The following is a 24,825-nucleotide window of genomic DNA, read 5'->3' on the forward strand; positions in this document are numbered from 1 at the left end:
TCATTTTGCAACCGCTATGAGGTGCAAGACCGCAGCATTGTGGAACTAAATTATAATTCCATCTATTGAAAAGATTCGGAACAGAATTTGTGTTGTTTGCCAGATTAAGAAGTTGACGAGTTTAGTTAATGACTCTGGCCCAAATTTCCAAAAGGTCTGGCTGCCTTGGTTGGCCCAGACAGATATCCAGGGGGTGAGCAATGCCACTGTATGGCTCTGATAGGAACAAATGAGTTCTCCTTGGATTGGATGCAATACGTAGGGATCTGGGACGGTAGGCCCGGATTAAGCCCCATAAGGAAGCTGAGAGGGGCTCATCCGGTTGGCAAAGGACAAAACACGGAGGACTGCCAGGAAGCAGGATCAAAAGAAGCTGGCAAGACTTCGCCATTCTCTCTCTCCCCCCCCCCTCTTTCCCACCCATGGTGAGTTTTATGTTGTATGTCTGTGGGTCTGTGTGACATAAGGCATGGACACAGCATTTATGTATGGTAATTCCTGTGGCAACATGTACATCTGAATGTTATGCCTTGTGGACAAAAATCAATCAATTTGAAAAAAAAAAAAAAAATCACTGCTCCTTTTAACTTTTAAAAATCTGTTTACCGTACTCATGCCACTGGAATTAGTTCACTTTGGTCCTAGGAGGGTCTACCCCTTAAAGGTCTGCCCAAGTGTAGTTTTTAGTTAGTTTTAGAGTGATTTGGACCAGTTGAGGATGGAATTAGTTGAGGGGCAGCACAGAGCCTGTGGCCAGCATCTCACACCAAGAACACCATACTGGAAGCCCCAACAAAACATGCTCTATCAGCAATCCCCGCACCCCAGGCGCCTATATAACGCATATCATGTTCGTATGTGTACCCCTGAGCATGTCCCGCTCTTTTGTTAAAAAAAAGTTTTTTTTTTTATCTTAAAGTACGTGATTTACTTAATTTCCAAAGATCCAAACCTCCTTAGCTGGACTCTTCGATCCCGTATTCCTCTATATTTTGAGGGTTATACTGATTTCTGGGCTGGTTTAATAAACCACTCATCAGTTATTTATCACAGCCTTGAATGTTTGATGCACATGCTGTTTAAACACTATATATTACATAGGAGTCATTCCGTTATGTCACAGGTGTTTGCTGTATATATTTAGTTGATAAGAAGTCTTGGGTGCAGACTGCCTAGATACCCCTAGGAGGGACGTTAGGAGGGACGCTAGGAAAGCCGTGGCCCGGTGTGACCCATCTCCCCTCAGACTGGGGTTTACATTCCCCCGCCTGTCCTCCGCGCGCGCCTCCGATCTCAAGTCCCTCCCCGGCCGCGCGCACTCTCGCGCCACTACGGCGCGTGCGGCCAGCAACTAGGGGGGAGGGAGGAGGAGGTCACGTGAGGAGAACGTCTGGTCTCCACGTCTCGTCGTGTCCTCGCGCCGGCGCAAATTTAAATCTGAAGAGAGAAAGAAGCGGCGCAGGCCCGTGCGGTGCGGGAGCGGCAGGCCGCGATGTGCCGCTGAGCAGGTGCGTGTGAGGGGGCAGGGAAAGGCGATGCCAGGCTCACTGGCTGCCGGTTACCTCCGCACCGCTTAGGTAGTGGGCGCCATTTTCCCTGCGGGGCGGACTGCGGCTTCATACACAGGAGTAATCGCCTGACGCATTTCGTGCCGCACGGAGGAACATGGCGCCCACGCCCGTTGTGCAGCAGAATGGGTGCACGGGCAGACATGGCGGGGCTGCGCGGCCCCGCGGCGGGCTCCCGCGAGGCCCCGCGGCGAGTCTCTGCGGGTTGGGGACCCCCGTCACCGGGGCGCCCCCGGTGAGCGCGGGCGGGTCCCGCGGGATGGTCTCTGCGGGCGCGAGGCGCTGGGTGTCCGCGGGCCGGTCCCGAGGCTCTGGGTATCCGCGGGCGGGCGCTGGGTGTCCGCGGGCCGGTCCCGAGGCGCTGGGTATCCGCGGGCGGTCGCTGGGTGTCCGCGGGCGGGCGTTGTGAATCAGCGGGCAGATCCCGAGGCGCTAGGTATCCGCGGGCGGGCGCTGGGTGTCCGCGGACAAAGGGTTCATTTCGGTTTAATCGTGAAGGTTTTGTTTAGTCACGTGACTTTAGGCAGCCAATCCCCGGGCACGCAGGGTGCAGACGGGTATAGATACCAGACGGCCGCCATTTCTGTACATATGGGGACGTCTGGGGACAGAGAGTGAGTCTTGCACTGAATAATGTCACTTATTGCCCATTGTCTTCCATCCCCCTTATGGAAACCTGCATGCATGGGGCGCATACCCGGGACGGCTCTATCCGGCTCGGTTAGGCCTGTGCTCCTGGGGCATCCCCAGCCCAGCACTGCAAAGGAGGGTGCATGGCTGGCTTGTGATGTGTGGTACTGAATTGGCTTTGCACTATGTATACATGTGTGATGCTGGGATTGTGTGATAGTGGAGCAGCACTATGTATACATGTGTGATGCTGGGATTGTGTGATAGTGGAGCAGCACTATGTATACATGTGTGATGCTGGGATTGTGTGATAGTGGAGCAGCACTATGTATACATGTGTGATGCTGGGATTGTGTGATAGTGGAGCAGCACTATGTATACATGTGTGATGCTGGGATTGTGTGATAGTGGAGCAGCACTATGTATACATGTGTGATGCTGGGATTGTGTGATAGTGGAGCAGCACTATGTATACATGTGTGATGCTGGGATTGTGTGATAGTGGAGCAGCACTATGTATACATGTGTGATGCTGGGATTGTGTGATAGTAGAGCAGCACTATGTATACATGTGTGATGTTGGGATTGTGTGATAGTGGAGCAGCACTATGTATACATGTGTGATGCTGGGATTGTGTGATAATGGAGCAGCACTATGTATACATGTGTGATGCTGGGATTGTGTGATAGTGGAGCAGCACTATGTATACATGTGTAATGCTGGTATTGTGTGATAGTGGAGCAGCACTATGTATACATGTGTGATGCTGGGATTGTGTGATAGTGGAGCAGCACTATGTATACATGTGTGATGCTGGGATTGTGTGATAGTGGAGCAGCACTATGTATACATGTGTGATGCTGGGATTGTGTGATAGTGGAGCAGCACTATGTATACATGTGTAATGCTGGGATTGTGTGATAGTGGAGCAGCACTATGTATACATGTGTGGTGCCTACATGTGCGTGTAAATTGGAGGTCGGAGAGACAGTAAATGGTGTTGATGCAAAGGTTCCCCATATCTGTGTTTATCATGGAATGTATTGCTCCACTTCCCTCGCTTGGCCATTGCTTAACAAACCCATTTTCATTTGAACTGGCCCTTTACATCCAGTGATTTGGTGCAGTCCTCAGACTGTATCTATCTATATATATTTAATTATTTAACATTTCTCTAACAAGTACAACAAGCACATGGATTGTATTAATTGTGTATTGGGAAACTAATTTGTTTTCACTGCTGTCCCCTGTCCCCCATCTCTCCATTATCGTGACTGGCACCTGTTTAATAATTTGCTCAATTATACACACTTTATTTATGCGTAGCATCCTCTAATGTGCTGGTTTTCATTTTTTATAATTTAACACATTGATTGACACTTAAACACTTGCTTTTTGTAAGCTTTTAATTTTGAACTTACAATTCCCACATCTTAATGTGAACATGGCACTTCAGTTATTTAAATTCCAGCATTTTGTATCATTGCTGCTTAACAATAGTTTTTCCATGTTTTTCCATGTTTCCACAGTTGGTTGTGTTTCTATGGCACTTCAATTATAGCCTTTATATGTTTATTATTCTAGCATCCCTGATTTTCCAATGTCACTTGATTTATAAATACTAAACGTTTATGTAAAAATCCAAATATAGGGTTCCTCTCCCCAATGTTTTTAGTGTGTGTGTGTGTGTGTGTGTGTGTATATGTATATATCTCCAATAAAGAATATAACTTGTGAGCACATTCACATGTCTTAGACAGGTCTGCAAACCTGCCTTTCAACCATTATCACCTAGCATACAGTGCTCCCACTGCAGCAAGGTATTCTGGGAAATGACATGCAAATGAGCACACAATGTGTCACCTTTTGCCTGGAATGTCCATTATTTAAGATGATGCATCAGCTTAAATGGGCTCCACGTAAATGGATATTCCAGGCAAAAGGTGACACATTGTGTGCTCATTTGCATGTCATTTCCCAGAATACCTTGCAGTGGGAGCACTGTATGCTAGGTGATAATGGTTGAAAGGCAGGTTTGTAGACCTGTCTAAGACATGTGAATGTGCTCACAAGTGATATTCTTTATTGGCTATATGCTAACGGTGGAGGTTTTTTGTTGACTTTTTCACCCACCATAACTTAAAATGTGATGTATGTATGTGTATCAGTACCGTGTTAACTGAGCTTTAATAATCCAAAACGAATAGACAATACCGTTCTGTGGCTAACAAAATGCTTTTATTTGTGCGAGCTTTTGAGATACACTGATCTCTTCTTCCGGCGGTGCTACAATGAATAAAGCAAGCAAGGGTTTACTTAAAAACAGTGTCTCTTGGAATGTTATCTGTGCTTATCCCTCCCCTGTGTGTAGATGAGATTAAGATTTCCACAACTACCCACACCATTGATATACACTCCCACTGCACACACACGTTTTGTAAAGCGCGGTATACATATACACTGTTGGCTCTTCATTCATTTATATTTACACACACTCTTAGGCCGTGCTTATAGTGCCGCCGGTGGCGTCACCCGTCGCCACCGGCGAAAGTTATGTTTCGCCGGTCAGCGGCATCGCGGGATTCCCGCAATTTGATTTGTTAAAGGGCCGTCACGTTACGCGACGGCCCTTGAAAAATTAAATTTTGCCGGCGGCGGGTTTTACTATAAGCGCACACGGTGGCAATGCTTTTGTTTTCGGGCGAATTCGCATCGCTGTCGCCGGCACTATAAGCGCAGCCTTACACTCTTACATCACTAACATTCAGGGACTATTTAACACCTCAAGTCATAAATCGCATCTACACACAGGGGAGGGATAAGCACAGATAACATTCCAAGAGACACTGTTTTTAAGTAAACCCTTGCCTGCTTTATTCATTGTAGCACCGCCGGAAGAAGAGATCAGTGTATCTCGAAAGCTCGCACAAATAAACGCATTTCGTTAGCCACAGAACGGTATCGTCTATTTGTTTTTGAATATATCTATCCTATTTATCCGAGTCGTGTCTGTCTATGTATCGTGTCTGTCTATGTATCGTGTCTGTCTATGTATCGTGTCTGTCTATGTATCGTGTCTGTCTATGTATCGTGTCTGTCTATGTATCGTGTCTGTCTATGTATCGTGTCTGTCTATGTATCGTGTCTGTCTATGTATCGTGTCTGTCTATGTATCGTGTCTGTCTATGTATCGTGTCTGTCTATGTATCGTGTCTGTCTATGTATCGTGTCTGTCTATGTATCGTGTCTGTCTATGTATCGTGTCTGTCTATGTATCGTGTCTGTCTATGTATCGTGTCTGTCTATGTATCGTGTCTGTCTATGTATCGTGTCTGTCTATGTATCGTGTCTGTCTATGTATCGTGTCTGTCTATGTATCGTGTCTGTCTATGTATCGTGTCTGTCTATGTATCGTGTCTGTCTATGTATCGTGTCTGTCTATGTATCGTGTCTGTCTATGTATCGTGTCTGTCTATGTATCGTGTCTGTCTATGTATCGTGTCTGTCTATGTATCGTGTCTGTCTATGTATCGTGTCTGTCTATGTATCGTGTCTGTCTATGTATCGTGTCTGTCTATGTATCGTGTCTGTCTATGTATCGTGTCTGTCTATGTATCGTGTCTGTCTATGTATCGTGTCTGTCTATGTATCGTGTCTGTCTATGTATCGTGTCTGTCTATGTATCGTGTCTGTCTATGTATCGTGTCTGTCTATGTATCGTGTCTGTCTATGTATCGTGTCTGTCTATGTATCGTGTCTGTCTATGTATCGTGTCTGTCTATGTATCGTGTCTGTCTATGTATCGTGTCTGTCTATGTATCGTGTCTGTCTATGTATCGTGTCTGTCTATGTATCGTGTCTGTCTATGTATCGTGTCTGTCTATCTCAATCATGATTGGCTCCATTTATTCCCAAATTAAAATGATTAATACTTAAAATGCAAGTCATGCTGTTTGAAGCTTACTTTGTGCCCTAACAAATATGGCATCCTTGGCAAGGACAAAATACAACAAGTTTTACCAATAAATAAGTGTGGCCACATGTAGAGCAAGATTTAGAAAAGGTAGCACACCTGATTAGTTTACCTAAGTAGATCCAGATTAATAATCATATAGTAAAATTCTACTAACACTAGTCATCATTTTTTGGGAGGCCATAGTTTTTTGCAGCGCCCATCGTCTGTGGAAATTGCAGCCTAAAACTTACATTTTTGTACTCTGGGCTTCAATACATGGCAAATATTTCTTAGCATAATTTGCCTACATAATGATTGGTATGGATCTACTTAACTAAACGGGTGTGCTATCTCTTCCGAATCTATCCCTTGCAAGGGTGTATACTGCTTGCCCATTTTCTTTTTGCAATATCTGTTACTTTTCGTGCTGGTTCGTGAAAAGGAACACAGTGAGATAGATAAGGGTCTCCTCTCTATTCTGGTGGTAAGGCAATTTGTGGTGTTATACTCTGTTCTTATGTGAGCCTGCAATATACTTATTAGTTGTCCTTTATATAATTTATAATGTATAGGAAACATGCAGTACATCAGAGGGATCCTATGAAGATAATTATTTCCCCCCTCTTGATTATAAACTGCATTCAGATGTGAAGCACCCTAAAGTGCAAAGAAATTGAAACCCTTGTATTAAAAAGTAGATGAGCAAATGTCAAAATTTAGCTGGTGAATAATTTGAAAAAATAAAACTAAAATCCGATTAGTCTGCAAATGTTTTGTTGGTGTGTGCGATTGTTTGCAATTCTGACGGTGGCCACTATTTCCATAGTCAATTCGACCTACACATTAGGTTTGATGGGCAAGCCCAGAACCTGAACTATGATTTTTGTTAAGAGGGGAGACAGTGAGGCCCTATTCTTCTATACACAGCACGAAAAGAGGTGTTTCTCTCCAGATGGCGAGAAACTAGAATACACTTTTGCATCCACTCTGAATAACCTGACTAATGTAAAAGTGTTGGGCAATCCTACTATTGAGATCGCCACGGTGTATGCTGATAGGATATAAATAATTTCCTCTAAAAAGAAACAAACTGGTAGCAATCTGTTTTGAGGTAAAAACTAAGCTTTATTATTACAGATAAAATAATGGGGGCGAATTTAAAAACTCACAAAACTAATTGATAGAATCCACTGGCGTAAAATGGCTGATTAAAACAATCATAAGTCATAGGGTGGGTATATAGGATTGTTGTCTACATTGATACACGCACCCCCTGATATTGTATAGCGTAGTCTGTTGCACCTGACTTTAAGTAAACCCGTTAGTGGATTAGAACTCAGAACTTCTATACAAGCATTACTCTGTCTAGCAAATTGGGTCTACGAACAATTCTGACCCATTTGCTCCTAGACGCCAGTACATGTTGGGTGCCCTACTTGTTAAGCAGACATTTGGTGAGGCAGATCTGTGACTTTATTCAGACTCTCGCACGAGTATCATCGGTGTATCGTCTTATCAGACAGGAAAATGAGTATAATGTATAGACCAGATGCTAATACAGTATATAGCAAGTTGCTGTCACGTAAAAAAATATTACGTCTTTATAGTGTATATATACATGGTAAATAATCTGAGCAGAGACAGAACATAAAACACAGACAAAGCTCAGTTTTAGCACATCCAGTGAAAATCATACACGGTACAGTGCCTAAATATATACAGGCATACCCCACATTAACGTACGCAATGGGACCGGAGCATGTATGTAAAGCGAAAATGTACTTAAAGTGAAGCACTACCTTTTCCCACTTACTGATGCATGTACTGTACTGCAATCGTCATATACGTGTATAACTGATATAAATAACACATTTGTAACAGGCTCTATAGTCTCCCCGCTTGCGCACAGCTTCGGTACAGGTAGGGAGCCGGTATTGCTGTTCAGGACGTGATGACAGGCGCATGCGTGAGCTGCCGTTTGCCTATTGGGCGATATGTACTTACTCGCGAGTGTACTTAAAGTAAGTGTACTTAAAGCGGGGTATGCCTGTATGTATAAATATCTATTAAGTAAAATGGTCTTTTAGTTTGACATTTTTGGCCAAAATTGTTGTAAGCCCCTGAGCCAACTTCACGGCAGACCACAATTCAGGGGTCCCTAACGCTAATATAAATTCTTAATAACCTGTGTAATAACAGGAAGAATGATTTATAGTAAATCTGTCAATATTAGTTGCAAAGTTCTAAGTCTGATTGAAGCCTTTATTAACCTGTACATTACCAGGAAAAGCACTCTGTATTAGAGTTGTCACAACCATCCTGCAAGCAAACAAGTTCCCCTGTGTGGAAGATGCTATGGAGTGAGCCCTTAACCATTTAAATGTGGGAGGGGGTGAGCTTAAATTAAGTAGGAGGTTGCCAACCTCCAATCAGCCAGGACTAGCTGAAACACAATTGTGAAATATACTGGACACCTAACAAGCTCCTATTGAACCCCCAAAATAACCACAACAACAAACTGAGCTTTGTCTGTGTTTTATGTTCTGTCTCTGGTTTCAAATATATATTGCCTTGCTCAGTAGCACTCCTCTGTGACACTCGTATGCTTATATATATATGTTGTGGTTATTTTGGGGGTTCAATAGGAGCTTGTTAGATGTCCAGTATATTATTAAATAATCTGAGCAACCTGCTTTAATGGACAAAAATCTCTGAGCAATTATTGATTAAAGCAGGGGCATACACCGGCTGCTGCCCGACACCCGTGAGGGGGCTTGTGTAGCACTCGAGTGCCGGTGAATAGCATCCTGTTTTGCTCACAGAAACTGCATCAGTGATTGATCTGTCAGCCATTGTAACCCCACGGTCTTATTGGTCTTTTATTAGAGAGCGGCTCTATTCCTGGTTATATACATAGTCCTTAAAACATGTGGAGAGACACCTGTGCACCAAAAATGGGCACACCTGGGAAATATGCGAATAGGATATGCAAATGATTGGCATATGTCTTGGGATGTCCATTTTATTTAGGCACAGGTAAATGTCTTGTGTTGAGGGAAAAAATATAGAGCTTTGGGACTTTAACAAAAAAAATAGTATCTTCTCCAGCAAAAAAACATATATTTCGGGTTCTGGGTGAATGAAATAGTGGCTGCCGGGGGAATTGCATCCATTTGCATGAATGTTTAAAGACCCTTTGAAGGCTGCAGCCCCGCTGGCGCTGACCGCGCTCATACTTGAGAGCAGTGACGTCACAAGCTCTCCAAGCATGAGCGCCGGGTGTCATCGCTATTTTGGAAGCGCGGGCGCATTGCGGGCAAATTGAGCGTGCTCGAAAGTTACATTTTTTTTGTTTAGCCAAGCGTGGGTGAGCGTGTGTGCCCGCACTCGCATAGCATGGGTGTGGATGTGACAATTCACATTGACTAAGGTAAGCGCGCTCAGCGCCAGCGAGGACTCGCCTAAGGTAGGCGAATATCATGTCAAACACAATCAATCCGCGAATATTTGCACGTTATAATTCACACCTATTAAAACGTTTGAGATGGTAATCATTCGGTAGATACTTGTGTTCTTTTGGTTTTGTGTGCGTCCTACAGCAGATAACATTTAGTGGACCAATCATGAGAGTTCTCCGTAGATTGAATTAAAGCATCTTCAAAACCTTGCAGATGTCCCCATCAAGTGTACATTTTAAGAAGACTACCTGTGGAGGCGCTAAATACTTTTGTATGCTGTAATTTTAATCTATGAAGAACTCAGTCACTTAAAGGTGTGTCAAGACACAAGAATTGACCCTTCTCTGGGACCAATATGACTACTACATTTTTCACCTGCATCTTACCCCAGTAAAAGCTTTACTGTTTACATACCTGTCCAGGTCCACGGATCCAAATCATTAAGGTTTGTGTTTGACACATTAATATGATATTGAATAGATTGCTGTTCTAACAGCAAAACTAACATCAGCAAAACTTTAGGACTGCATCTGTGTGTGCGTTCATTGTGTTACAAAATAAATCGGTGTATGTATAGTTGTGGCTCTCTTGCTTCAAAAAATACACTTTTAATCCTGTTTTGATCTAAAATACAATACATGTATCCAGATAATACTATATTATATTTGCTTATTTGGGGTAAAAATTATTCGTTATAGATATACCACTAGAATTTTTTTTTGGTATCCCTCCCTGTTCACCGTTATTATTTATGAAAATGTTCAAAATAAACAGTTAAAAAGGAAAAAAAAAAAAGTGGCACCCTCAGCTCGGTTTCGTCACCTCCCTGGGGGGGGCCCTCCAGCAATAGGCTTGGTTCTGACAGGCTTAGGCCTCGGTCCCGCTGCGCTCGTTGGCGCGGGCGGCAATGTCGCGAGTTCCCCACCAGCAGGGGAATCCTCGCGAGCCGGTCCCGGTCCCCACTGGCGGCACAGCTGACTACACGCTGTCGCGCGTCAGCCGCTAGGAGACACCAGAGAATGGTGTTTTCTAGCTTTGACGCGTGACGTGTGTGGCTGTGAGCCAAAGGGGAGGGGAGGCTTCGGGAGGAGGAGAGGCTTCGGGGAGCGGGGAGGAGTGTGGAGTGAAAGCAGGTGAGTGCCTTTCTCTGTGTGTGTGTGTCTGTGTGTGTGCGTGCCTGTCTGTGTGTGTGTATGTGTGTGCCCAAGTGCGTGAGTGCCTGCCTCTGTCTGTGTGTGTGTGTGTGTGTGTGTGTGTATGAGTGCGTGAGTGCCTGCCTGTGTGTGCGCGCGTGTGTGTGTATGAGTGCGTGAGTGCCTGCCTGTGTGTGTGTGTGTGTGTGTGTGTATGTGTGTGTATGTATGTATGTATGAGTGCCTGCGTGTGTGTGTGTGTTTAATACTTACCGAAGCTCCAGCTCCAGCCCGAGTCCGTGGAGGGAGGGGGGGGGAGAGTAGCGGGTCCCTCCGCTCAAGCCACGCCCCCCCTCCCTGTCAAACCGCCCACCACCCGCCCACCTCCCGCTCCCTACAGACCGCATATCGCGGTCTGTGTATCTCAGCGCACCGCCTGTCAGCAGTGCGGGTGCGCTGACTCTGGGAGCGGGGCCTTAGCCTTAGGGCTGTTATATAGTGGCCGTGCGCGGCACTTATAATTGGCTGTGGTTAGTCAGCTTTTCTATAATGTTGTAGCGCGCGCACATGGCAGTGAGTGGAGCTGGCCGACGGGGGAAGACAGGGAAAAAGATTTTGCGCCGCTACCGCCACTGAAATGTGTGTGTATGTGTCAAAGTTGAATAAATAAAAATTATTTTTATTGTGCAACATTTTTTTAAAAAATTATTTTAAAAGTATTATTTAATATATATATATATATACACACACACACACACACACACACACACACGCTGTACCTTCACTCACAGCATACACACAAAAAGCGTGCGTCACGTGCACAGGCGCCCGCGCGCCCGCACCTACTATAGAACAAGCCGTATAAGGATATACTATATATTGCAGTGGTAGTAATTACTATGTTTTATTTTTCTGTCCCAGATTAATGACATGAAAGTTACTATAAGCAAAACGTGTTGGCTTTCTGTGGGGTACATACTTTAATGTCAAAATTATACTGAACGACTAAAATATTGTTTTCCTGCAATGTAAAATGGGTCACTTTTGCTGCCGGAGGAGCCTACAGAGCAGTGTGTTGCAGACCCTTCTGGTAGCAAAAGTAAAGCTGGAAATATTTAGGTATAAAATCCAAAACAAATAAGCAGTAAAATAATTGTCTGTTTAAGCAAAATTCTACAAGTATTGCTTTGGATTGTATTGTATTGTATGTCTTTATTTATATAGCGCCATTAATGTACATAGCGCTTCACAGTAGTAATACATGTGGTAATCGAATAAATAACAGATAATATAAATAACAGATCATGGGAATAAGTGCTTTAGACAAACATAACATTAAAGAGGAGTCCCTGCCCCGAGGAGCTTACAATCTAATTGGTAGGTAGGGAGAACGTACAGAGACAGTAGGAGGGAGTTCTGGTAAGTGCGTCTGCAGGGATATCTTAAAGGTGGTGTGATAGTCAATTGTATTAGCTCCAGCCCAAAGACAAGAAATTAAGATTTATTAACACACCCATCAGTTTGAAGATAGGCTAATCTCTAATTGTACATATGACACTTATGGGTTCTACAGAAGATTTCACCTTTCCCAGTTTCCAAAAGCTTGGGTAGTAGATCCTGTTTGCTGATAGGTGTGGCTGCCTGTATTTAATGGCTAATCTTACCATACAGGTGGTGTGTGACGAGCTCTATATAGATACAAATATATACAATGGTGGTCGGTACTCCCGTTCCAGGCAGTATTTTGCCTGGGTACACTGATGGGAAGTTACTCATACCAACATCAAAGCACGGGCACTCGCAGGACTTGAGTCACTTAAGTGGTTTTATTGTGGATCAACGTTTTGGTATTTACAGGCAAGGGGTGTGTTCAAATCCAGTCCTCAAGACCCCGCGCGCCCCCCCCCCCCCTCCCCAAACAGGTCAGGTTTTCATTATATTGCTTCTTCAGCACAGGTGGCTCAATCAGTATCTGTCTTTGACAGCATCCCCCTATGTTGAAGCAGGGATATCCTGAAAACTTGCCGGGGGGGGGGGGGGGAGTTGAACACCCCTGCTCACAGGGTCCTTTCTCAAGAAGGATCTTGAGAAAGGTCCCGGTGAGAACTGAAATGATCTTCAATAAAATCTTTTTAATTCAAATTCTGAGAGTACCTGTGCTTTGCTTTTTTTTTTAGCTACAAATATCAATCTCATTTATGCAATGCATTTATTGACAATAACGCATTTTCGGACTTTAATATTGGAAGTTTAACTCCCCCATACATATTGTTTGAAGGGGAAAAAATAATCAATTCGTGTACTCCTACAGAAGGATGTTATGTTAGACTAATCTGTCTGGTGCTCACATCTCGGTGATCCTCCCTACTTATATCCCTGAAGATCAAATGGTGAAAGGCACTATGGTCTTGCAGAAAAGGTATATTTATGAAGTCATTCAAGCTAATCATCATTTCTGCTGCATATAAGCAGCCTTTCTCAAGTAATGGCATTAGTGTTTCAAAGGAACATTGCGGCAGTTGAGGGATATATAATTATTATTTTTTTCCATCAACTAAAATGATTAGAAATTTTGTGTAAAAATAGTGTTTGTGTAAAATATCCTTATCTTGTCTGCCAGCTTTCTCAGTTGAGATTATTTAAGGACTATTGCAAAGCCGCAGAGAGCTAAAATTGAAGGACATTGTGTAGAGTTGCTGTGGAGGAGAATTTGGGTTGACACGTAGTATAATTCACTATTTTTAATTCTGTAGATGTTATCTGTGACACATTAGTTTGCTATCCACCTTTCCCTAATCACACAGCTAGTTTTATTGTTCCAATCTTTAGTTACTGAAACCATTTATTTTGAAGAACTTATAGATGAAAACTGGCATCACATGTGGCACAGGACACGATTTCCTGACTACTTTTACAGGACCATATTTGAAATAACCTGATGCAACTGCTAATCAAATAATATTCCAAATAAGGACTGTGAATTAAATTCAAATTTTATATCTGATGTAGCATACCACACTGTTTCTCTCTACCCCCCCCCCCCCCATATGTGCTGCTCAATGGGCTGTAATTCCCAGTCTACTGGTCCAGTGACCCACCCACACATCCCTACATACTCCATCTTGGCATGCTCAGCATGCTCACCGGTGTCCGCACACCTTCACTGCACTCCCCACGTCATCGAGGCTGTAAAGCTGTATCCGGCCAGGCCCAACCACAGTTATAGCCTCTGGCTCACCACACACGTACATGAGCGGCGCTCACCAGGGACAGAAAGGAGAGCCCAGGAAATGTAGTAGTAACTCTGACTCCAACAAGCAGAAGGGAACACGCACATTTAACATTTGGAGAGGTGCCAAAAATTCTGGACAGTTAAAAAGCCTGGAATTTTGACCATAGAGACTGCAGAGTTCATTAATGCCCAGAACTTTTTTTTCTTCTTTTTTTAAGCCTATAACTGAGTAGAATTGAGTTCTGTGGATCAATATGGCAATGTTCCATAATCTCTAATTTCACACATTTTCAAAGTGCACCTCAAACAAAGTTTGTGTGCTGATTTAAAGTATCCTGGAAGCAAAAAGTCTTAAAAATGAAAAATTTACTTTTTATACTTTCCTTCCACATTTTAATAGTTAGAGCTGGAAATTGGTGTAGTACAATTCCACCTTATTCACTGCTCTATATATCTATATTGCTTATGTGGGTTCTGAACTTGCTTTATTCTATGTGATTTCCTTTTCAACTGTGTGGAGGGAAATCGAGGTTCATAATGAAACCAAACCATATTGGCTTTCTTCTCAGTTGCAGTGTTACTCTCTTCCTATACCTAATATGGTTGGTCTGTGAACTTTAATATCAACGTAGCTCATGGTGAATACAGCAATTGGCATGTAAAAGTGAACTTTATGAAACTATACATAGTTTCTTGTGGACATTCAAGTATTTAAAAACAAATATAAAATGTATCTATTCCTGATTAATCAAATCCACAAATTACATAGTTTCATGTATACTTTTGCTTTACCTTACCATGGGCCTGCATGCAAAAATGCAAGTACTGTAAAGAGCATATCCCTGCTAGCTGACCAAAGATCTACGACTTTTCAGTGGTATATGATTCTTAGAAATATTCAGTCATAATTTAAGTAACTGTTTTACTTATGCTTCTTGTGAAAAGTAAAGGTTTTGATTAGTCTCAATTTGCAGAATTTAAGCAGATCTGCTACTTATTTATCTGTTAGACCAGTGGTTTTTAACTTTTTATATTTAAGGAACCCTGTAATTATATTGGGAAATTCTGGGGAACTTCAACCCCCTCTAATAGCGCGTCCGAGATCAGATGCATTGTAAACTTCTGTATTTGCTACAACTTTCCTAATGCAGACCTGAAATTGCAGGGAACCTTTCCGGGGATGCCTGAGGCAAAGTTTCCTAGGAACTACGCTTTAAAAACACTGTACTAGAATAATAATGACAGTTACTTTGCAAACCGAGCAACAAAATAACTTGCCTGTAGCTTTGAGGTCTTGTTACCAAAAGACATTGGATAAAGATTGTAAAACAATATTTAGAAATACTTATTTTTTTATATATATATATATAATTGGATGCGTTTAACAATAAACCTATTTGCAGTCCTTAATTCACTTTAGTCTTACAGGGAACTGCTCCTTTAAGCACATTTGACTGCTTGTTGGGAAATCCGCACAAATTAATTTTTCATCTGCCCCGCTCAGTGACTGTGTGTGGGAATCAAGTGTTTCACCTGTTTTTCTGGGTGGGGGGGGTTCAGGGAAGGGGGAACCGCTGCTCCACCTGTGCAAATTGTATTGCTCAAGTCTGAACCGTGCTTACAAACGGTAAAAATAATTATTTACAAATACGTATGTCTGATTTCTGTTAATTTTATCCTGGCCATTGATACACTTTTGTCCTATACATATGTCTGTTCAATATATTTTACATGTCACATTTGATATAAATTATGGTGGCAGTCTTACTTCATAGAAAATTTAGTTTTTTTTTTTTTTGTACATAGGTTCAACACAATAAAAGCAAAATGTAACACATTCTTAAAGACTTTGCCACATTCTGCTGTTTGAAAATAAATTACTATGAGAGCGTTTTGAAGTATGAATCAATTACATTTCTCATGGAAAATAAGGTTACTATAAACTTGTATAGTCTCTATATTTGACTTGAGCTTGGCACTGATTTTTCTTGTCCCGGGTGGGTGTATTTCTGTTTGGACAAAATACAGAATTCCAGCCAATGTAAAAGCGGTAGACTAGCAAGGTTTAACGTAATGCTTGCGAGGTCTTACCCCTCCTTACCTGCTCTCTGGCTTCGGCAACGTCATATGCCGTCACTTGACGCCACATTTTCTTGGCGTCGCGTCGCCGAAGAGCTGACTGAGAGCAGGAAAGAAGTTGGAGGCCTCACGCTTTCCCCAGCGTTTAATTTAAATGCCTTGGGGAAGAGCGCTGAAGGGTCTCCCCCCGCGCCCCCCCCCTAGAAAATCATGCGCACCCCTACTAAACACCAGTTATTAGGCCATACTCATGTATATTGTATTTGAGGAGGTTATTAAACGTGCTTTGTGGATCTGTGCTATAAAGGCAAGCATGTTTACAGTGATTATTTCTCCAGAGCATATTTGTAGAAATGTAGTTGAGCAAGGCATGTCATTTAATTTACTGTAGCATATGCTAAGGCTATTGCCACCATTAGGTAAAAAGTGAGATTGCAACAAAAAATGCCAAACGTGGAACAGTTTTAGATTAGAGCTGAAAAGAAAATGGCTCCCAGAAATCCGTGCTGATCCAGCAGCAACATGCTACATAATCGGTGTCAGCTCTTTCTGTCATCCCTGCTCAAATGTGTGGGCTTTGTTTCAGTTGGATTTGTGATATCAAGTTTATAATGAGAGATTTTGTTATTTACATGCCTGGATTTGTTTTAAAGTTGATGCATTTTATTTGGTCTTCATAGACAGTTGTTTTAATGTATTGCAAATGCCTTTTTAGAAAATTTGATTTTTTTTTCCACGCTGCATTGAAAGTCATAGAACAGTTTGTAGTTATTTGGTCTTCATAGACAGTTGTTTTAATGTATTGCAAATGCCTTTTTAGAAAATTTGATTTTTTTTTCCACGCTGCATTGAAAGTCATAGAACAGTTTGTAGTATGTCTCCTACAAAGGGACATGGTAGTTGTTCTTCTTTTTCTCCTCCTTTGGAGAAGCTAATGCATATACAAATTTTGTGTCTATCTCTTTGGATTACTTTGACAGAAAACACATACTAGTTCTTCGATCTGTTTTGTTGATCAAATTTCATGCTCGTTCATAGTGATATAACTGATTTGTCTGTCCTTGGAAGTAAGCAGCAAAGCCACAGTTGGTGGTATTTTTTATAAGAAATATCTGTTGAATACTTTTGGTGTATAAAGTGTTCCAGTGTTCATATTATGCTCTTTTAAGTTCCTTGAACCCCAAATGTTAAGCTCAGCTTTCTGGTATTTCTAACAGTGCTAGCAAGCGACTGTGTATTAAAAATGTTTTAATTTTTGGGGGTGATTTTAAAGTGTTTTGATAAAAAAATAATAGATCTATGTAAGCCATGTTAAATTTAGCTATTGAATCTGAGGAAATAAAACTGTTATTTACAATAAGTATCAACTGCAGAATCAATTAAAAGTGAAACAGCGCAAAATAAATGATGTGGCAAAGCTAATAAAATAAGTGCATGAAAGTGGTACCAAATTTTCATTAAAAAGTCTGATTTTGACTATGATGCAAAAACATTATTTTCCTGATCACCCTGGCAGTGGGCACTTTTGGGTTAATCCCTCCTCAGTCTAGGTAGGACAGGAAATTGACTTTTGCAGGTAGGCCTTAAAAGGCCCCTCCCTCTACCTGCACCATAGTCTTTTTCCTGTCCTCACAGCTAGGAGTAGGATTTTTTGTTTTGTAAGTGGGACTCACCTAAACTGCCACTTGTGCAGTGATCCAGGAACCTCAACCTCTCTGCCCTGAAGCTCTGATCGACGCGCCCCTGATGGTGGCAAGACGGAGACCCCAGATGTTGGGGTAACCCCCAGGAGCAAGGTACGTGGGGGGGGGGGGGCTGGGAGCCGTGTGAAGGCTCAGACTAACCGTGATAGCGTCTGGAATGCTGCGGTAGGAGGAACTGTGCACGCGGCCACACGATAGCGCGCGTTCCGGTGGGTGCGTGCGCAGACACGCCGAGCACGAGCACTGCGGTGACGTCAGAGGAACAACGGAGGCAGTTTGTTTGTGAGAGAGAAAAAAACTGCAGCATGGAACGCTCAGCATGGAGAAACCAAGTGCTGGATGTTGAAACAAATATGGATACTGCTAAAGGATCAGTTTCCAAGACCAGGTGAGTCCTTAGTTTAGTACTACATATGAGAGAGGATCTGATATTAGGGTGTATATTTAGTATTTATTTTGTTTTGTTGAAATTAGCTCGGTGGTTACCCTTCTGGAAGGAGAAACTTCTAAGGCTACTGGGGAATCCCTGCAGCATAAGAGGAAAGTCACTAAGAAAACCAAGTGGTGTGCTGCATGCGAGAAGCCAGCTCTGATGGGAAAGAAGCTCTGTGAAAATTGCCTTAAGGCAGCAGCGGGGGATTCTAACGAGCAAATGAACACCTTCCTAATACTAATGAAGGATGCGGTTAAGCAGAGCGTGGAGGCTGCGGTACAACAGGCAGTCAACACGGCGCAAAAAAGATCAAGATCTCAGACCAGTTTGGATAAGGGAAAAGGTTTCTCATCTGATGAATCAGACATAGAATGCTTTCAGGTGTCAGAAGGTGAATTGGATTAATCAGAACAGGATATTCAGCAGGATGAATCTGAGTTTGATGTAGAAATGGTGGATCCTCATCAAAGCCATGAGACAGGCTTTAGAATTGGAAGACACTGAAGAGTTGACTCAAAAAAGAGATAAATTATTTGGGTCAATTCAGAAAAAAAAGTTTTCCCATACATCAGGTGATCAAGGACCTTATTCAATTAGAACTGTCGTGGCCAGATGCCAAAGTGTATATACCATATAGATTTGGGAAAATGTATCCGTTTCCACAGGAAGAGGTCAAATTTTGGGAAGTTAGCCCAAAGGTGGATGCAGCTATAGCTAGAATAGCAAGAAATACAACAATACCAATAGAGGAATCTGCAACCTTGAAAGATACTATGGATAGGGAAATGGATTACGTATTAAAGAAGGCGTATGTTACAGCGGGAACAGTCTGTAAGCCAGCTATAGCTACTACATCAGCGGCAAGGGCAATGCGTGTCTGGATTGCCAACATAGAGGAGGCACTAGACAAAGGAGTAAAGAGCAGTTCTATCCTAAAGGCACTGTCTGAAGTAAAGTGGGCGACAGACTACATAGCGGAGGCGTCTTTGGATGCAGTTAGGTTAGCAGCTAAATCTATGGTCTTAGCAGTATCAGCAAGAAGAGCATTGTGGCTAAGACAATGGATGGCGGACGCAGCATCAAAGAATAGCCTATGTGGATTACCTTTTGAAGGAGAATTCGTTTTTGGCAACAAGTTGGATGCTATAATAACGAAAGCATCAGGAGGTAAGAGTAGTTTTTTTTTTTTGCCCCAGGAAAACAGGACAGAAGATTCAGTTTCCAGCAATCTGATAGAGGTCAGTACAAAGAGGCAAAAGCATATACACCTGGCAGATCGTTTTCAAGGCAAACATGGAGAGGCGGTCAGAGGAAGATGATCATTGGCCAAGAACAAATTTGCATGAAGGTCAAAGGGCCCAGCAGTTTCCGGTAGGAGGAAGACTGACGGTTTTCTGCAACATGGACCCAAACAATACAAGACAAATGGGTACTGGAAACTATTCGTCAGGGATACAGTATAGAGTTCAAATAAATATATGCCTAACCACAAGGGTACAGACCAAGGCAAATGAATTCAGTTTAAAAAAAAATTACTACAAGCAGAAGTAATAACGAAGGTACCTCACGAAGACAGAGGAAGTGGGATTTATTCCAGAATATTCCTAGTACAAAAGTCTTCAGGAGACTACAGAGCAATCCTAGACCTGAGAAGGGTAAATACATTCTTGAGAATAAGAATTCAAGATGGTGTCTTTTTAAACGCGATCACTCAGGAGGTACAACCAGGAGACTGGATGGTATCGGTAGATTTAAGGGACGCTTATCTACATATGCCGGTATCAAGGAGACACCAGAAATTTCTAAGGTTCGCGGTGAACCAACATCATTATCAATACACAGCACTACAATTCGGTCTGGCGACCTCTCCAAGGACATTTACAAAAGTTTTAGCCCCATTAGTGGCAGAAATGAGAAAAAGAGGGGTAGAAATATACCCATACCTGGACGACATCTTGGTAAAGTCAAAAAGTCAGGACAAATTAGAACAAGACCAGGAGATGGTCATAACCTTCTTGGAACAACACGGTTGGTTAATAAACAGACAAGAGCCACCTAACACCCACTCAACTGCTAACGTTTTTGGGGGTAGAATTCAACACGGAGAAAGGAGAGGGGACGTTGCCAGACGCAAGGAGACAAGACATAACACTGCAAACAAGGAAGCTCAGGAAAGCAACCAGAACTTCAACAGAAGAATGCATGAAGCGTCTAGGGAAATTCGCTTCCACGTTAAGCGTCATAAAATGGGCAGGGCTACATATGAGACCGTTACAAAACTGGCAAAGGAAAGATTGTGTCAAAAGATCAACTCATGAATTTGATATAGTTCAACATATGTATACCTTTTTATGGTTTTTAAAAAGATTTTTATTTTTAATTTTTATTAATTTAGAATATTATCTGTATGGTTTTGATATAATATAGATTTCTTTTTATAGTTTTTAACAGGTACCATTGTTGCATTTTTGAACCTAATAAGTTCCTTTATTATACATGAGTTGTATTCTGTATAGCTTCTTGTTTTCTGTGTACCATTCATGTATTTTTCTATTTTTATCTTTGTTTGATGTTTATATATCAACCCCTAAATTGTATTTAACATGTAACCTTATTAGCCCTAGCGTAAATTCATTGTTAATACTAATGAGGATTTAATTTAATGATTGGACCTATGAGGACTCATTTCGAGGGGTGCTAAGCAACAATAGGGTTTATATATCCCTCCATGTGAACTCTGAACTCATCCCCCTTTGAGAAAGTCGCCGTTGCGAAGAAACGCGTCAGGGACGTTACTACGTCCTGACACTGCGTCAATACGGAAGTGCGCGATCTGGTCGGGTCTCGCTGGATGTTTGCACAGACCTTCTGTTCCTCTGCATTGAGTGAGACACCAAGCCGAGCAGCAGAAAACCCACGGAAAGGCTACACTAGGTGGTTTACGATTCTGACTGACTACAAGCACAGAGTATCATCTTTCAGGTGGACACTATCCATGGATTGCGGTGATTTTTTAGCTTGGCGGTGATATTTATTCACAATCGTGCTTTTATATTTGATATTTTGTGAGTGCGATTCTTATCGTACATATGTACATATATATTTGTATATTTGTGTATATATGTATATATATATGTATGTATATATGTGTGTATATATATATATATATATATATATATATATATATAGTCAGATAAGGCAGTTGGCACTCCAATAGGTGCTGGTAAGCCACAGGTGCACGTCCCATATAGAGAATGTAGTTATACGTTACCGTTCCAAGGATTGGTAAACAAGATGTGTATATATATTTGTATATGTGTGTGTGTATATATATATATATATGTATGTATATATGTGTGTATATATCCCTCTGGAATGATGAATAGTCTGTCTGATTTTCTTATATCTCGCTATATATATATACCGTATTTCCTCGATTCTAAGACGCACTTTTTTTCCCAATTTCACATCTCTGAAATAGGGGTGCGTTTTAGAATCGATGTACTAAAAAAAAAAAAAAACCTGCTTGGGGCGCTGCAGACGGAGGGCGTGCAGCTTTCAGCGTTTTACCAAAAAGCGCGGTAGCCGGCTGCTTGAACCACGGCCCCCCGCCTGCTCTCCCCCTTGTCTCAGTTGCTTGCTTGAAGTGCTGGACCCCCCTCTGCGACCCACAGCAGTGCGGCTGTAGCGGCACCACGAGCTGACCGCCCCTGACTGCTACTCAGTTTCCAGCCCCACGAGCCCTCTGCTACTCACAGCTTCCAGCCCCACGAGCCCTCTGCTACTCACAGCTTCCAGCCCCACGAGCCCTCTGCTACTCACAGCTTCCAGCCCCACGAGCCCTCTGCTACTCACAGCTTCCAGCCCCACGAGCCCTCTGCTACTCACAGCTTCCAGCCCCACGAGCCCTCTGCTACTCACAGCTTCCAGCCCCACGAGCCCTCTGCTACTCACAGCTTCCAGCCCTCTGCTACTCACAGCTGTGACTGCCAGTCCCATGAGCCCTCTGCTACTCAAAGCTTCCAGCCCCATTAACCCTCCGCCCCCCCTCTGCTACTCACAGCTTCCAGCCCCACGAGCCCTCTGCTACTCACAGCTTCCTGCCCCATGAACCCTCCGCCCCCCCCTCTGCTACTCACAGCTTCCTGCCCCATGAACCCTCCGCCCCCCCCCCTCTGCTACTCACAGCTTCCTGCCCCATGAACCCTCCGCCCCCCCCCCCCCCCCCCTGCTACTCACAGTATCGGCTGCCAGCCCCACGAGCTCTCCGACCCCTCCCTTGTCTCTGTCACTCTGTGTGTGTATGTGTTTGTGTGTGTATGTGTTTGTGTGTGTATGTGTCTGTGTGATTCTCTGTCACTCTGTGTGTGTGTATGTGTCTCTCTCTGTGTGATTCTCTGTCACTCTGTGTGTGTATGTGTCTCTCTGTGTGATTCTCTGTCACTCTGTGTGTGTGTGTGTGTGTGTGTGTGTGTGTGTGTGTGTGTGTGTGTGTGTGTGTGTGTATGTGTCTGTGTGATTCTCTGTCACTCTGTGTGTGTATGTGTCTCTCTGTGTGATTCTCTGTCACTCTGTGTGTGTGTGTGTGTGTGTGTGTGTGTGTGTGTGTATGTGTCTGTGTGATTCTCTGTCACTCTGTGTGTGTATGTGTCTCTCTCTGTGTGATTCTCTGTCACTCTGTGTGTGTATGTGTCTCTCTGTGTGATTCTCTGTCACTCTGTGTGTGTGTGTGTGTGTGTGTGTGTCTGTGTGATTCTCTGTCACTCTGTGTGTGTATGTGTCTCTCTGTGTGATTCTCTGTCACTCTGTGTGTGTGTGTCTCTCTCTGTGTGTCTGTCACTCTGTGTGTGTTTGTGTATGTGTCTCTGTGTGTGTGTGTCTCTGTCACTCTGTGTGTGTTTGTGTATGTGTGTGTCTCTGTCACTCTGTGTTTGTGTATGTGTCTCTGTGTGTGTCCCCCTCCCCTCCACTGTCTCCCTCCCCCCTCCCCTCCACTGTCTCCCTCCCCCCTCCCCTCCACTGTGTCCCTCCCCCCCTCCCCTCCACTGTGTCCCTCCCCCCCTCCCCTCCACTGTGTCCCTCCCCCCCTCCCCTCCACTGTGTCCCTCCCCCCCTCCCCTCCACTGTGTCCCTCCCCTCCACTGTGTCCCTCCCCCCCTCCCCTCCACTGTGTCCCTCCCCTCCACTGTGTCCCTCCCCCCCTCCCCTCAACTGTGTCCCTCCCCCCCTCCCCTCCACTGTGTCCCTCCCCCCCTCCCCTCCACTGTGTCCCTCCCCCCCTCCCCTCCACTGTGTCCCTCCCCCCCTCCCCTCCACTGTGTCCCTCCCCTCCACTGTGTCCCTCCTCCCCTCCACTGTGTCCCTCCCCTCCACTGTGTCCCTCCCCTGTCTCCCTCCCCTCCACTGTCTCCCTCCCCTCCACTGTCTCCCTCCCCTCCTCCCCTCCACTGTCTCCCTCCACTGTCTCCCTTCTCCCCCATCCCCTTCTACCCCCATCCCTCCATTCCCTCCTTTCTCCCCCCCTTCCCTCCTTTCTCCCCCCCCCTCCCTCCTTTCTCTCCCCCCCTTCCCTCCTTTCTCTCCCCCCCTTCCCTCCTTTCTCTCCCCCCCTTCCCTCCTTTCTCTCCCCCCCTTCCCTCCTTTCTCTCCCCCCCTTCCCTCCTTTCTCTCCCCCCCTTCCCTCCTTTCTCTCCCCCCCTTCCCTCCTTTCTCTCCCCACCTTCCCTCCTTTCTCTCCCCACCTTCCCTCCTTTCTCTCCCCCCCTTCCCTCCTTTCTCTCCCCCCCTTCCCTCCTTTCTCTCCCCCCCTTCCCTCCTTTCTCTCCCCCCCTTCCCTCCTTTCTCTCCCCCCCTTCCCTCCTTTCTCTCCCCCCCCTTCCCTCCTTTCTCTCCCCCCCCCTTCCCTCCTTTCTCTCCCCCCCCTTCCCTCCTTTCTCTCCCCCCCCTTCCCTCCTTTCTCTCCCCCCCCTTCCCTCCTTTCTCTCCCCCCCCTTCCCTCCTTTCTCCCCCCCCCTTCCCTCCTTTCTCTCCCCCCCTTCCCTCCTTTCTCTCCCCCCCTTCCCTCCTTTCTCTCCCCCCCTTCCCTCCTTTCTCTCCCCCCCTTCCCTCCTTTCTCTCCCCCCCTTCCCTCCTTTCTCTCCCCCCCCTTCCCTCCTTTCTCTCCCCCCCTCCTTTCTCTCCCCCCCCTTCCCTCCTTTCTCTCCCCCCCCCCCTTCCCTCCTTTCTCTCCCCCCCCCCTTCCCTCCTTTCTCTCCCCCCCCTTCCCTCCTTTCTCTCCCCCCCCTTCCCTCCTTTCTCTCCCCCCCTTCCCTCCTTTCTCTCCCCCCCTTTCTCTCCCCCCCCCCTTCCCCCCTTTCTCTCCCCCCCCCTTCCCTCCTTTCTCTCCCCCCCCTTCCCTCCTTTCTCTCCCCCCCTTCCCTCCTTTCTCTCCCCCCCTTCCCTCCTTTCTCTCCCCTCCTTTCTCTCCACCCCTTCCCTCCTTTCTCTCCTTCCTCCCCCCATCCATTCTCTCTCTGCTCATCCGATACTGTCTCTCTCTCTCCCCATTCTGTGTCTGCCTCTCTCTAGTGCAGATAAATGTATGCTACTGTTTGCTTTAAAAAAAAAAAAAAAATCTGCACTTTTAATATATTG

General features: G+C 44.4%; 1 protein-coding gene across 7 annotated transcripts in view; it reads left to right on the forward strand.

The window, feature by feature from the left end:
* Positions 1–1,369: 1,369 nt before the first annotated feature.
* ZNF644 (zinc finger protein 644) overlaps positions 1,370–24,825 on the forward strand; it is an 84,373-nt gene continuing 60,917 nt past the window's right edge. For 4 of the 7 annotated variants that reach the window (XM_075615564.1, XM_075615562.1, XM_075615568.1 and 1 more), the window contains exon 1: positions 1,370–1,508. The gene's annotated coding sequence lies outside the window, so the exon portion shown is untranslated. Of the gene's footprint in view, positions 1,509–2,157; positions 2,183–24,825 lie in introns of those variants that run through there. The other 3 variants (XM_075615567.1, XM_075615566.1, XM_075615565.1) reach the window with 3 other exon arrangements.

This window comes from Ascaphus truei, chromosome 10 (genome assembly GCF_040206685.1).
Source record: "Ascaphus truei isolate aAscTru1 chromosome 10, aAscTru1.hap1, whole genome shotgun sequence".
Lineage (NCBI taxonomy): Eukaryota > Metazoa > Chordata > Amphibia > Anura > Ascaphidae > Ascaphus > Ascaphus truei.